This window comes from Sciurus carolinensis, chromosome 8 (assembly GCF_902686445.1).
Source record: "Sciurus carolinensis chromosome 8, mSciCar1.2, whole genome shotgun sequence".
NCBI lineage: Eukaryota > Metazoa > Chordata > Mammalia > Rodentia > Sciuridae > Sciurus > Sciurus carolinensis.
Window position 1 is genome coordinate 92925953 of NC_062220.1, and position 15331 is coordinate 92941283.

At 36.6% G+C, this 15331-nt stretch overlaps 1 pseudogene; it reads left to right on the top strand.

Moving 5' to 3' along the window:
- Nucleotides 1–6430: 6430 nt before the first annotated feature.
- Nucleotides 6431–7193, top strand: LOC124991355 (40S ribosomal protein S6-like; annotated as a pseudogene).
- Nucleotides 7194–15331: the final 8138 nt, after the last annotated feature.

A 15331-nucleotide genomic window follows, 5' to 3' on the forward strand; every position in this document is an offset into this window, starting at 1 on the left:
AGCACTATAACTTGGAAAGAATGAATAACCAGAAGCAGAGATAAAATTCAGCAGCTCATATTGGGATAACAATATAAGTGGGATTTTATAGCTTCTCAGTATAATGAACAAAATTTTAAACTGCAAATGAGATTTTGATGGAATAGAATGCATATAAAGGCTTTCATTCATCCCTGGTACATTCTAGTCCTGTTTTAGAGGAATATTGACAATGGGTCCTAAAATAAATTAAGGAGACTTTCTTGACAGCCATGAAGAACAGTAATAGGGAAGGCCCAGAGTTCTATATTTTTATCTTTGATTGTAAATTAGAAAATTAATGCGCAGCTTTAATAAAAAAAATTAACGAATCCAAGTACCTCTGTGTTTCCCACAAGGTTATGTATGTGTTGACTGATTCACTTCTGTGCATTCAATTCTCCACATGGTGCCTGACACCTGAAAGCTAAAGCATATTCATTTCTGAATGGCTTTTGCAGCTCAATATTTTACATTTTCAAATTCTATAATGTGGATCTTTTTTATTCTAAGGTGAAGAAATGGTGAATTATTCCAGACAGTATTACAGAAAAAATAGTGCCTTTTGGGAGACTTTACTGCTCCCTGAATTATTCAATCTGCATTTCTGTTGAAGTTGGGACCATTTGGGTTTCTATTTCTTAGGGGACATTTAATCCATATTACATAGAAAATAAAGGTGTCAAACAAACTTTTCTAGAAGATAAGCTGTTCAGAAAAATTAAATAAAAACTATCTTAAATCTCAAACACAAAGCAGCCTATTAATGTCAGGTAGTGATTCCCTTATGTAGCAGAGTAGTTCTAGGTTTTGATATTAATTTTTAATATCTCTCCTTTTGTCAACTCCTGTAATCATCAAGAAGTTTCCAGTGTAATATGTCTCCTGTCAACATCATGTGCACTGCATGATCCATGAGACAATTTTTACATACTGACTGTAGCAATGGGCTGTGGTTGAGTCTTTCCTCTACATTGTACTCTCAAAGTCTTAAAGAAGCATTGCTTCTTAGGAAAGGTCAAATATGTAGAGAAAGGATGGTACCCTTGGAGACAATATGGTGAAAGGAAAAAAAAAAAAAAAACAAGAAGAGGTAAACATCATAGAACCTGATAGAATGAAAGGGAGACAATACACACTGCCTGTTCTGCTGACTGTTCCTCACCCATGAAAGAAACTACACAGAGAAGAACATAAAAGAAAGAACAGGGTGATCCTAACCACTCAATAAGGTTAGATTAAATCCATGCAAAACTGTTTCTGAAAACATCAGAAAAAGACGTTCCTCTCAATGAAAAGGATTTTCAAAAAAAGCATCAAGAAAATGAAGGGGGAAAAAGTATACACTACAAACTAGATTAAATATCCTAAAATGAATACTTGCACATGTGAAAATGTACCTAAGGAAAAATAAGAACTGAGAACAGAAATGGAAAAACAAGATAAAAGTAAAAGGAGCCTTAACTGGCTTCAGGAAAGGAATAAAAAGAAAAATGTAAATTCATATGAGGGAGAAAGACTAAATTACAAAGTACCTAAGGGAGAATAACTTTAAATGAAAATTAAATAAAAACATGACAGAAAATTCAGGAAAAAAACAAAAAAATCAACAAAAATGTGTTAGGTGCAAAGTTTCACAAAGAAAGTACTTGAAATGGAAAACAGGCTGAAGAGGTTGAATGGCAGGATAACTGGTGGCCCTGTAGAAGGGCCATGCTTAAAATGATAATCTAAGAAAAAAAATCCAGAATTAAAAGGAGAAGTAAAACTATGTGTTGAAAAGAAACAGTGGGGTACTTAGGAAAACTGACACAGAATGATCAACTTTAGGATATATATTAGCACAATGATCAGACTATAAAGAAAAATTTCTCAAGTGCTCCAGATCAAAGGACAAAATAATTGACAAGTACAAGAGAAGTAAATTGGTAACAGATATCAGCATACAAGGCAAGATGAGATGAAACAGTCTTCAAGAAATGTGAGGAGAGAAAGTATGAACTAAGGCTGATACAGCCAACTTAGTCACTGTTAAGTTATCAAGGACACAAGAATAGTTGGTCTATGCCAGGATCCGGGGAATACTGTACACATGTGCCCTTCCTAAGCAATCTACTCATGTATAATCTTCATTCAAACAAAAGAAGAGTTTTAAAATTCAGTACATAGAATGACAGTGCAGATTTAATATATTTTTAATTGTGCAGTAAAAGTAAAGTGAGGTGGGAATATGAGTTAAAGAACTATGTAAATATGATCAATTCTGACCAAGCAGCAATAACGTTACTTTAAAAATATGAGAAGAAACAGAAAATGAGGAAATTAAAAATAACATAATAGATGGATTAATATATTGATTATAAATGGGAATTGAGGGTCATTATTTAAAACTAAATATGAGATATTAAAAGAATAATTAAGAAGAGTAAATTAATGGCAGTATTAAAAAGTACTCATACAAAGGAAATCCTTAAAATAAAAATATACATTCTCCTAAGTATTGGAAGCAATTAAGATAAATAAAAGGGGACATAGAAGATACAAAATCAATCTCAGTTAAAATTTGCAATGAGATTTTTATTCATTTGTTTGTTGAAGTCCAATAAGTTGATAATCAATTAAAAAAATAAACTCAAGAATAGATAGGTTTCTGTGTGAAGACTAACCCTACTAGATATTAACACACACTACAAAGGTTTTATAATTAACAAGGTGTGTTACAGTTTACATAGGACATGTCTCCAAAAAGCTCATGTGTAAGATAGTGCAAGAAGGTAGAGAGGAGAAACAATTGGGTTATGAGAATCTTAACTCAATCGGTGTATTAATCCCTTGATAGGAATTAACTGAGTGGTAATTATAGCCAGATAGGATATGGTTGGAGGAGATGGTTCCCTGGGGTTGTGCTTTTGGGGTTTATATTTTGTCATAGAGAGCTCTGTGTCACTCTCCCTCTCCCGCCCTTCCCCACCCTCTCTCCTTCCATGTTGCAGTCCTGAGCTGCTTTCCTCTATGACATCTTTCCACCATGATGTCCTTCCTTATCTTGGGACCTGAAGAATGGAGTCGGCTATCTATGGATTGAGACCTCTGAAACAGTGAGCCCTCAAATAAACTTTTCTTCCTCTAAAATTATCCTCATCAGATCTTTTGATCATGGCAGTGAAAAAACTTACTAAAACATAGTGTGACACTAGTTCATTAGCAGACAGACAAACTAATGTGGTAGAATAGACCAGGAGTAAGTAAACTAAAGACAAAGACCCAAAATGGTCTATTACCTATTTTTGTAAACATATTTTGTAAATATAAATATATATATATATATATACAAACACACACACACACACATATATACACACATCTATATATGTGTATATATAGGCACACCAACATGCCCATTAATCTACATTATATATGGCTGTTTTCATGTTATAATAGCAGAGTTGAGTAAAAGAAACTTCACAAAACCCAAATGAAAAACATTAAGGAAAAAATTAACAGGTCCCCCTGAAATGGACAATTCAGAAATAGACACAACTCAACAGAAAAATTTATATTATAAAGGCAGTATCTAAAGTCACTTCAGCATTAGTAATCTTTTTAATAAATGGTACTGGACAAGTGAGTAATCATTTGAAGAAAGATAAAATGAGGTTCATTCCATACATACTTACATGACAATTTCAAGTGATTCCCAGATATAAATTAAAGAAACAAAACACTGTACAAGTAACAGAATAAAATACAGGTAAATTCTTCTGTAATCTGGGTATAGGACAAGGTTTTTGTTATAGTTTGGATCTGGGATGTTCCCCAAAGGTTCATGTATTGAAAGTTTGGTCCCTAGCTGATGGCACTACTGAGAAGTGGTGGAAAGTTTAGGAAGCAGAGCCTAGTGGGAAAGGGTAGATCACTGGGGGTATGCACTAAAGGGCATATGTTGTCCCCAGTCCTTTCCTATTTTCTTCAAGATTGTCATAAGGTGAGCAACTTTGTTCTGTCATGTGCTCCTCATGTGAAGTTCTGCCTCACCACAGGTGCACAACAATGGGAACAAGTGACCATGGACTGAACCTCTGAAACCATAATGTATCTTTTCTCCTTTACATTGTTTTTCTCATGCATTTTGTTATGGTCATGAAAAGCTGATGACTAAAAATTTGAATGTGACAAAGAAAAGATTATTGAGTTTCTCTACATTGAAACAAACAAACAAAAATTATGTAAGCACACTCAAAAAGACAAAATCTAGTCCAAAGCCAGACTCAGCAAAAGTGAGGCACTAAGCAATTCAGTAAGACTCTATCTCTAAATAAAATACAAAATAGGGCTGGGAATATGGCTCAGAGGTTGAGTGCCCCTGAGTTCAATCTCCAGTAACCCCCCACCCCAAAATCTAATGTGGAAATAAAAACTCAAGTATACTTTAATTTTTACGAGTGTTTTCTGAGTAGACATTGATTCTTTTAGGTAGTGCCAGGCTGCAGGCATCAGGGCTCCACCAAGGACAGAAAAGGGGAAACTTTTATAAAGTGTTCATGAAAGCAAGACAAAGAAAAAAATATTTGATTGGTTCAAGAGGAAAGTCCCTAATCAGAGGTTAGTTTGGCAGCTCAAGGTTCATTTCACTATTTACATTAAGTTGAGCTATATCTTGCTTATACAATAGGAATCCAAGGTACCATTCAGCTTTATGGCCTCCCAATTATGGTTTTTATTTTTATTTTTTGTTTTCTTTTTTTTTTCACACCAGAATAAAATTTTGCAACCTGTATCATAGATATAGTACCCCTCTGATTTATAAAGAAATTCTAAAAATTGAAGGTTAAACCAACCAAACTCTATAGAAAAATGGGCAAAAGACAAGAAAAATTTACAAAATTACAAAATTATATAAATATGGTCCTTCAAAGCACTACAAATCTTTTCAAAAAATTCACTATGAGCTATGGAATGAACTGTGCCCTCTCCACCACCCAATAGCATATTTTAAAGTCAGATCTCCAATGTGACTGCATTTGGAGATAGGTCCTATAAGAAGGTAATCAAGTCTAAATAATGGCATAGGGGTTGAGCCTTGAAACAGTAGGATTGTGTCCTTAAAGGCAAAGAAACAAGAGCTCTTGATTTCCCTCTCCCAGCTCAAAAGAGGTCTTATGAACACACAGCCTCAAGATGGCTAGATGGAAGTGCTGGCAAGCCAAGACGATAGGTCAGAAGGAAACCCACCTTGCTAACACCTTGATCTTGGACTACTTAAGTCTCTAGAATTTTGAGAAAACAAATTTCTATTGTTTCAGTCAACTGTGGAGAGAAGTTTTATTTCTTATAACAGAATACTGAATGTCAAATGATAGCTGTGTGGAGAGAGTGCCAGTTGATAAGTCGTCAATTTTCAACTATCAGGATAAAGATTTGATCGATAAAGAACTATTAATGGAAGATAAATCTAGGGAGGAATTTTTTTTATGAGAAGCTGAATGTTTGCAAGGTATACAGAAGTGTCGCCTACAGACAGATAGCTGTTTACAAGGTAAGTGGGCTTATAATTATAGAGAAGAGAAGTCAGACACCTTGACAAGGTGATAAGACTTAAAATTGTCAATGAGGGACAAATAAACATTGTGTGTTGCTGAGTCTGAACCCCCAGGGTGGAAATAACAGTTAAGCAGTATCCTAGCAAGAATAAATAAACTATATCAGACAAACCTGAGGTGGGGAAAGTGCCACAAAAGAAAATATTAGGTTAATCAACAAAACTGGAATACAAATGGTAGATTAAATACAAGCATTATGTAAGCGTAAAATTTATGGAAGGTAATAACTATATTCTATTTATTATGTAAGAGTATATCTCTATTCTTAATATATGGGCCCTGGAGTGCTTAGAAGTAAATGATTATGATTGTTTTTGTACTATTTTTATATTTTTATTGTTGCATCTTCACTGTAACTTAAACATTATGTCCAAATAAAAGATTTTTAAAAAATGAATGGGAAACTTTTTGCAGTATCAGCATTTTGGAATTTGCTTTCTATTGCCACCCCATCTCCCAACAATAACAACAACTTACATTAATATTATATAAATTTTATGGTTTGGATATGAGGTATCCACAAAAAGACTCATGTGTAAAACAGTGCAGGAAGGTTTAGAGATCAAATGAATAGATTATGAGATTATGAGATTAATCAATGGATTAATCCACTTCATGGATTAATAATTTGGATAACTACTTATAATGGTTAATAACTGATATTTGCAAATACCCCAAAGAAAATAGACTTAAATGAAAATTTAATGAAAGCATTGAAGAAACATGTAAAAACAACCAAGAAAATAAAAATAACATAGAGAAGTAAAAGAAAACTTTTTTGTGGTGCCTTGTGGGCAATCAGCTGCTCCAAGATGAAGCTGAATATCTCCTTCCCAGCCACTGGCAGCCAGAAACTTACTGAAGTGGACAATAAATGCAAACTTCATACTTTTCATGAGAAGCAAATGGCCACAGAAGTTGCTGCTGATGCTCTGGGTGAATAATGGAAGGGTTATGTGGTCCAAATCAGTGGTGGGAATGACAAACAATGTTTCCCCAAGAAGCAGGGTGTCTTGACCCATGGCGGTGTTCCCCTGTTACTGAGTAAGGGGCCTTCCCATTATAGGCCAAGGTGAACTGGAGAAAGCAAGCACAAATCTGTTCCAGGTTGCATTGTGGATGCCAATCTGAGCATTCTCAGCTTGCTTGTTATAAAAAAAAAGGAGAGAAGGATATTCCTGGACTTAATAGATACTACTGTACCTTATTGACTGGGACCCCAAAGAGCTAGTAGACTCTGCAAACCTTTCAATCTCTCTAAGGAAGATGATGTCCACCAAAATGTGGTCAGAAATATCCTTAAACAAGGAAGGTAAAAAACCTAGAACCAAAGCACTGAAGATTCAACATCTCATTACTCCATGTGTCCTGCAACACAGACACCAGCATATTGATCTGAAGAAACAGTGTACTAAGAAAAATAAGGAAGAAGCTGCAGAATATGCCAAACTTTTGGCCAAGAGAATGAAAGAAGCCAAAGGAAAAGACCAGGAACAGACTGCCAAGAGATGCAGGCTGTCTTCTCTGAGAGCTTCTACTTCTAAGTTTGAGTCCAGTCAAAATAAGAATTTTTAAGAGTAACAAGTAAGATCAGACCTTCCAAAAAACAAACAAACAAAAAAAAAAGTAAAAGAAAAAATAACAGAACTGTAAGACTGTCAGACAAGCAATAATAGTCTTATCACTAGAATTTTATAAAAAGAAGAAAAATAACATAAGAAAGCTAACAGTTAAACTTATAATTCACAAAAAACTTCCATAAGTAATAAAATTTTAAAAAATACATAAATATGACCCTGAGTACCTGAGAGGGTAAAAGCAGAATAATGACTTCATAGACATATCTTAGTAAAATTATTAAATATCAGAGATAAAGACAAATTTCTTAAGATACCCAGGCAAAAAGATAACAATTTACCATGAAATTAGTCTAATTCCCTTCAAAACTGGCTTATAAGCAATGAAACAACATAGCAGAACCTTTTGAAAATTCTGGAAGAAAACTGAACCAGAATTTTATGTGCAGCCAAAATGTCCTCTAAACATCAGCACACACACAGTTTTTGTTGTTGTTGTTTGTTTGTATTTTGGTTCCAGGAATTGAACCCAGGGACAATTAATCACTTAGTCACATCCCCAGCACTTTTTTATTTTGAGACAGGGTTTCATTTAAATTGCTTACAGCCTTCCTAAGTTGCTGAGGTTGGCTTTGAACTTGCAATCTTCCTGCCTCAGTTTCCCAAGCTCCTGGGATTATAGGCTTGTACTGCCACACCCAGCCAGGCATACAGTTTATAACATTCAAAAACTTAGGAAATACTGAACCCATCAGCCATTTCTAAGGAATTTACTAGCAGACAAGTTTCATTCTATGTAGTGACAGGTGGGAAAAATTGACAGCTGGGGAAAATTCAGCCGAAGTACTGAAGTAAGCATTATAAAATGTATAAATGTGTATATCTAACAACACAAAATTGGGGATAACAGTTAAAGAAAAATAAATGAATGTTATGTGTTATGACAAAGTAAAAATATTGCAAATATTGTGGAAAAAGGAGAGGGAAAGAGGAAAATAGATAAAACTGTGGTTATGTGCTAATAAGTGGTAATGACAGATACAAAAAAATCAAAATACTGGAACACAACAAATAGTAAAAGATAAAATTTAAAAGGGGGGACTTATATTTAAAAAGGTAAAATGCAAAAGTAATTGTCCAAACAAAACCACAATTGTTCCTAAATGTCAAAAAGGATATATATATATATATATATATATATATATATATCACATAAATATGTATCATTTAAAAAAATTATATAACCATATCATCTTTGGATCTATATTATCTATATCTACATATATGTAAGGAATACCCATCTTATTGAGAAAGAAGCATGAGAAGTAAAATGCACATAATCATAAAATATAATGTTAGAATTGAGATGAAATATATTGATCATAACAGAACAACTTTACTGTTAAAAGAATAAATGTTCTATGAGTTTGCAATATATAACCCAACTCTCTGCTGGGTTCAAGAGAAACACATAAAACCAAGTGACAGAAAAGTTAAAAATAAAGGAATGGATAGACTTATATTAAGCAAATGCTACACAAAGAGAGCGTTGAGTAACCCTGAGGGAGATGAAGATTTCAAGCCCCAGGCTTTAAACATGGCAAATTTGCACGCCTTTATGATAAAGACGGCAGTCCACAGTGAATACTTATGCTCAAATAGAACAACAATGACTCACGAAGCAAACCTGCAGGAAGTTCAGGAGGACATGGTCAGAAACACCAGTAACAGCAGACCTTAATATATCTCTTATATAAGATCGATTGAGTAATAATATTCCCGGCAGGAGTAGGATCGGGTCTATGTTCCACCGTGTCCAAGAATGAACACCGGGATCGCCAAGAAGAGCAAGTGAGCAGCAATTTTATTAGAAAAGTAAAGAAGGTGAAAGATGAAGGCTCAGGACTCCCAGCATTGCACCTGGAAGGGCAAGAGTGCTGCTGAGTTTGGTTGGGGTCCTCCTTTACGGACCCTGGAGGGAAAATGTTTCTTTTTTTCTAGTTTCTCACAGTTATCTGGAGGTGTGTTGGACTGACAGGTATCTGACATTTCAGTTGTCCCTGGTGCAAGCTTGGTCATATCACACAGTTGCTCCCCAAGAAATGGAACTCACAGCCTTTCCTGAAAAACAGGATCTATTTTATAACATGGCTGAGCATGTAAAAATAACTGTTCAGGTTGCCCTCTTGTCAACCTTTATTGTCCCTTTCCTACTCTCCACTGCTTATCCTTTTTCTATGTCAATAATATAAATAATAATAACAATAAATAATAATACTCAAGACTCAAACAGCATAATCAATTGAGTAGAACTTCTGGACATATATCAAACTTACACCACAATAATAGAGAACATACAGTCTCCTCAAGTTCTTATGGCACATCCACAAAATTTGATCAATAGCTTCTATAAAATAGAAATATTATGTGCCAAACCCTCTGGCCACAATACAAGAAAACTAGAATTTACAAAAAGAAGTAATAACTAACAACAAACAGAAAGTCTCTTCCAACTAGGAATTTTAAAAACTTGCTATTAAAAACTTTGGGAAGAAAAGAGAAATACAAACTGAAATTACAGAATTAAAAATTAATAATTACAATAAAATACTCTACACCAGAATCATTGGTAGGTATTTAAAACTGTCAAATAAAAAATTCACTACTCTAAACATTTTCTTTAATAAAATAAAGGAAGACAAATAAATAAATAATAGACTCACAACTCAAAACATTAAAGGAATAAATAGCTACATAAATGAAAATAGGACAAGAGGGTGCTACCAAAATAGTTCTGCTCTGTTCTTAAAGCATGCAAATGAATGCTGTTGGTGGTACTGGAGAAAATAACAGACAGTATCAGTTCTGAAATGGCACCCTGGACTTCTAATAATTTCCATTTCACATCTTTGCTCTTCAGATCACCATAGCAAGGTCCAAGCAACAGTTTTCTCTATTAATGGTACTTGTGTCTCTCAGTCCCTTAGAGTAAGACTGTCAGATGTGCTATTACTGTTCAGGGCAGTAGTGACTCTTAGAATCAAATAGGGTATAAACAATGACATATTTTGGGGTTTTTGCAATTAATTGACCTATTTTGCAAAGACTTTTAGTTGAAAGGAGAAGTGATTCAAGCATTCAGAAGAAAGTGTTTTCCCTCTGATTTTTTTTCTACTTGTTTTTTAAGATAGTAGTGAGACTGAACATTTTAATATACTCATGGAATTATCCAGAATTGAAATGATGATCAGATCAAAGCTGTCCCAGCATAGTTATAACTTATAGAAAACACAAACATTTTCAAATATAGATACAAGGAATACTGTCCAATTTCAGAGTCAAAGAGAACTGCAGGATCCTGATGAAGCACAAGGAATTCATTGTGCCCAAAGAGTTAGCCTGGTACCTTTTTAAAGGAGAAAATCCATATTTGAAAAGAGTCATAACAATGTACCTTTCTAAGTTAACTTTGCCTGTGTGTGTCAGAGGAGAAGGAGTTGGGGAAGGAAGGTAGGAGGGGTGAGACAGAAGGAAAGAGGAGAGAAAGGAAATCTCTAATTTCAATTTCCCTATTCCTTTTGCTATGTTATCTAATTTAGTATGCTCTCAAATAGTGTTTGAGAAATTCATAATATCATAATACTAATGGGTGACTGAAATACAATATAAATTCACATTTTTCTGAATTCAAAGAAAAAACTTTTTATAATTCTGCCTTTGTGTTATTTGTTCCTCTCATTCTTCCCTTTTACTCATTAAGCATTTCCTGAGTGCTAATGTGCCAGGCAAAGTTCAAGGCATGAGGGGTGAATAGGTGAATCAGATAAAGTTCCTGCTCTCTCTGAGTGCACATTCTGATGGAGGAGAAAGATACAAGAATAATTAAGCAAGAACAGGGAGAGTGACTGGTGGCTGCTTTAGATTATATGGCAGGCAAATTGCCCTCCACCCTCCAGAGCAGACTAGCAATGTGGTTTCCGGAGCACACTGTTGCAGAGGATGAACTTGTGGGTGAGAGGAGCAAACAGTAGGCTGGTGGCTATGAAATGCTAGAAGTGATAGGTAACAGACAGTGAGTGGTGGGAATGTAAGACTAAGGTGCGAATTCTATAAACTGGGTCACTGTGCTGACTCCCACTTCGTTTTAAAAGGTTTTTTACCTGCTGCTTACCTTGCTTAAGTCAATAGGATATGGTATAATCCTCAGTAAACCACCTGTTATCTGCTGGAGAAATGGAGGCCTCAATGCCAATAAGAACACAAGTAACCCTGGGGTTGGCATGGGTGGGGAGAGACTTTTGTGATCCTCATACAGATCAGATCCCAGAACTCAGGCAGATAAGGATAATTTTCCCAACTGTGAAATCTGTAAGCACAAGATCCACCCCACCTTTCCTCTCCTTTTTCCTCTCTAGCTTCTACATGTGAGAGAAAACATGTGACCCTGACCTTCTGAATTTGACTTATTTCACTTAACATAATTGTCTAGTTCCGAGTCTCTGGGATCAGGGCAGGGCAGCCAGAGACCTCTTCAGGCGGCTCTGCCCACTCCGGCTGCAGGCTCTCTTCACGGGGCGATCCAAGATGGCGGCCTAGAGGGAGACTGCACCCCCAGTCGCTCCAGAACCCAGGAGTTAAGAAAGGGAGGCATTGAGAGACTCGGACTGAAATAGAGCCACTGGTGAGTCTGCCCACTGGGTAAAGCTCGGCCTGGGTGGCAGGCCCAGATAGAGGTGGCTTATCGGAGCCGGGCAGGGCAGCTAGAGTCATCCACAGGCAGCCCTGCGCATTCCGGCGGTGGGCTCCGCCCACACAGCCAGCTTCTCGGAACGGAACTGGCCCGCTAGTGAGAGCCTTTCTGGCCAGAACAAGCTCCGAGTCCCGGAGCCAGTGCAGTGCAGCGTACTCCGGCACTCAAGCAGCTTCAGGGACCAGGATAGGGCAGCCAGAGACTTCCCCAAGTAGCCTGGACCCCTGCGGTGGGAGGTGCCTTTCAAGGCTAGCTTCTTGGAGCAGACCACCCAGTGAGAGGCTTTCTACATAGAACCAGCCACAAGCCCCCGAATCAACGGAGAGCTTCGATCCGCAAGCAGCCTCTGGGATCAGGGCAGGGCAGCCAGAGACCTCTTCAGGCAGCTCTGCCCACTCTGGCTGCAGGCTCTCTTCACGGGGCGATCCAAGATGGCGGCCTAGAGGGTGACTGCACCCCCAGTCGCTCCAGAACCCAGGAGTTAAGAAGGGGAGGCATTGAGAGACTCAGACTGAAATAGAGTCACAGGTGAGTCTGCCCACTGGGTAAAGCTCGGCCCGGGTGGCAGGCCCAGATAGAGGTGGCTTATCGGAGCCGGGCAGGGCAGCTAGAGTCTTCCCAAGGTAGCCTTCCACACTCCGGCAGTGGGCTCCTCCCACACGGCCAGCTGCACGGTGCAGGCCCACAGTGAGAGCCTTTCCGCACAGAGCCAGTTCCAAACCGTGGAACCAGTAGGGGGCTAGGGGCAGTTTTCTTCGGATGCGCTGCATTATCAGATTCCTCCAAGACATCAGGTTACTGAAGGCTGGGAGGTGATACACTGGAAATCTACCGGGACACTATAAGCCAATAGCGGAAAACTGCAATATCTCAGGGTCCCACTGACAGCTGACCAATATGAGAAAACAAGGGAAGAAAATGTCCCAAACAAACCTAGATACTACATCAATAAAACCCAATGACAGCACAGCAGAAGAAATGTCAGAAAGGGAGTTCAGAATGTACGTAATTAAAATGATCAGGGAAGCAAATGAGGAGATGAAAGAGCAAATGCAGGCATTGAAGGAGGAGATGAAAGAGCAAATGCAGGCATTAAATGATTGCACCAATCAACAGTTAAAAGACCAAATACGGGAAGCAAGAGATCATTTCAATAAAGAGTTAGAGATACTGGAAAAAAAAAAAACTGAAATACTTGAAATGAAGGAAACAATAAACCAAGTTAAAAACTCCATAGAAAGCATAACCAATAGGATAGAACACCTGGAAGACAGAACCTCAGACATTGAAGACAAATTATTTAATCTTGAAAACAAAGTTGGCCAAACAGAAAAGATGGTAAGAAATCATGAACAGAATCTACAAGAATTATGGATATCATGAAAAGGCCAAATTTAAGAATTATTGGGATTGAGGAAGGCTTAGAGAAACAAACCAAAGAAATGAACAATCTATTCAATGAAATAATAACAGAAAATTTCCCAAATCTGAAGAATGAAATGGAAAACCAAGTACAAGAGGCTTATAGAACTCCAAACATACAAAATTACAACAGACCCACACCAAGGCACATTATTATGAAAATACCTAACATACAAAATAAAGACAGAATTTTAAAGGCCGCGAGAGAAAAGAATCAAATTACATTCAGAGGGAAACCAATAAGAATATCAGCAGATTTTTCAATCAGACCCTAAAAGCTAGAAGGGCCTGGAACAACATATACCAAGCCCTGAAAGAAAACGGATGCCAACCAAGAATCTTATACCCAGCAAAACTTACCTTCAAATTTGACGATGAAATAAGATCCTTCCATGATAAACAAAAGCTAAAGGAATTTACAAAAAGAAAGCCAGCATTACAGAACATTCTCAGCAAAATATTCCATGAGGAAGAGATGAAAAACAACGATGCAAATCAGCAACAGGAGGCGCTAGCCTAAAGGAATAGCCAAATAAAGGAGAAACCAAATCATGTCAAAAACAAATAAGAGTCAATTGACTGGGAATACAAATCATATCACAATAATAACCCTGAATGTTAATGGCCTGAATTCATCAATCAAAAGACACAGACTGCCAGATTGGATTAAAAAGAAAAATCCAACAATATGCTGCCTGCAAGAGACTCATCTCATGGAAAGAGACACCCATAGACTAAAGGTGAAAGGATGGGGAAAAACATACCATGCACACGGACACAGCAAAAAAGCTGGAGTATCCATCCTCATTTCAGATAATGTGGACTTCAAACCAAAACTAGTCAGAAGGGATAAAGAAGGACATTACATGCTGCTTAAGGGAAGCATAAATCAGCAAGACATAACAATCATAAATATCTATGCCCCGAACATTGGCTCATCCACGTACGTCAAACAAATCCTTCTCAATTACAGAATTCAAATAGACCACAACACAATCATACTAGGCGATTTTAACACACCTCTCTCACCACTGGATAGATCGTCCAAACAAAAATTGAATAAAGAAACTATAGATCTCAACAACACAATCAACAATTTAGACTTAATGGACATATATAGAATATACCATCCAACAAAGAACGAATACACTTTCTTCTCAGCAGCACATGGATCCTTCTCTAAAATAGACCATATTTTATGCCACAAAGCTACTGTTAGCAAATACAAGAAGATAGAGATACTACCTTGTACTCTATCAGATCATAATGGATTGAAATTAGAAATAAATGACAGAATAAAAAACAGAAACTTCTCCAATACCTGGAGATTAAATAATACACTATTATATGATGAATGGATAACAGAAGACATCAGGAGGGAAATTAAAAATTCTTAGAAGTAAACGAGAACAAAGACACATCATATCAAAATCTCTGGGACACTATGAAAGCAGTACTTAGAGGAAGATTTATTTCATGGGGTGCATTCAAAAAAAGAAGTAGAAATCAACAAATAAACGACTTAACACTACAGCTCAAAGCACTAGAAAAAGAAGAGCAGACCAATACCAAAAGTAGTAGAAGACAGGAAATAGTTAAAATCAGAGCCAAAATCAACGAAATCGAAACAAAAGAAACAATTGGAAAAATTAACAAAATAAATAGTTGGTTCTTTGAAAAAATAAATAAAATTGATAAACCCTTAGCCACACTAACAAAGAGAAAGAGGGAGAAAACTCAAATTACTAAAATTCGGAATGAACAAGGAAACATCACAACAGACATGACTGAAATACCAAACATAATTAGAAGCTATTTCGAAAATCTATACTCCAACAAAACAGAAAACCTTGAAGACATCAACAAATTTCTAGAGACATATGAACTACCTAAACTGAACGAGGAGGACATACACAACTTAAATAAACCAATTTCAAGCAATGAAATAGAAGAGTTCATCAAAA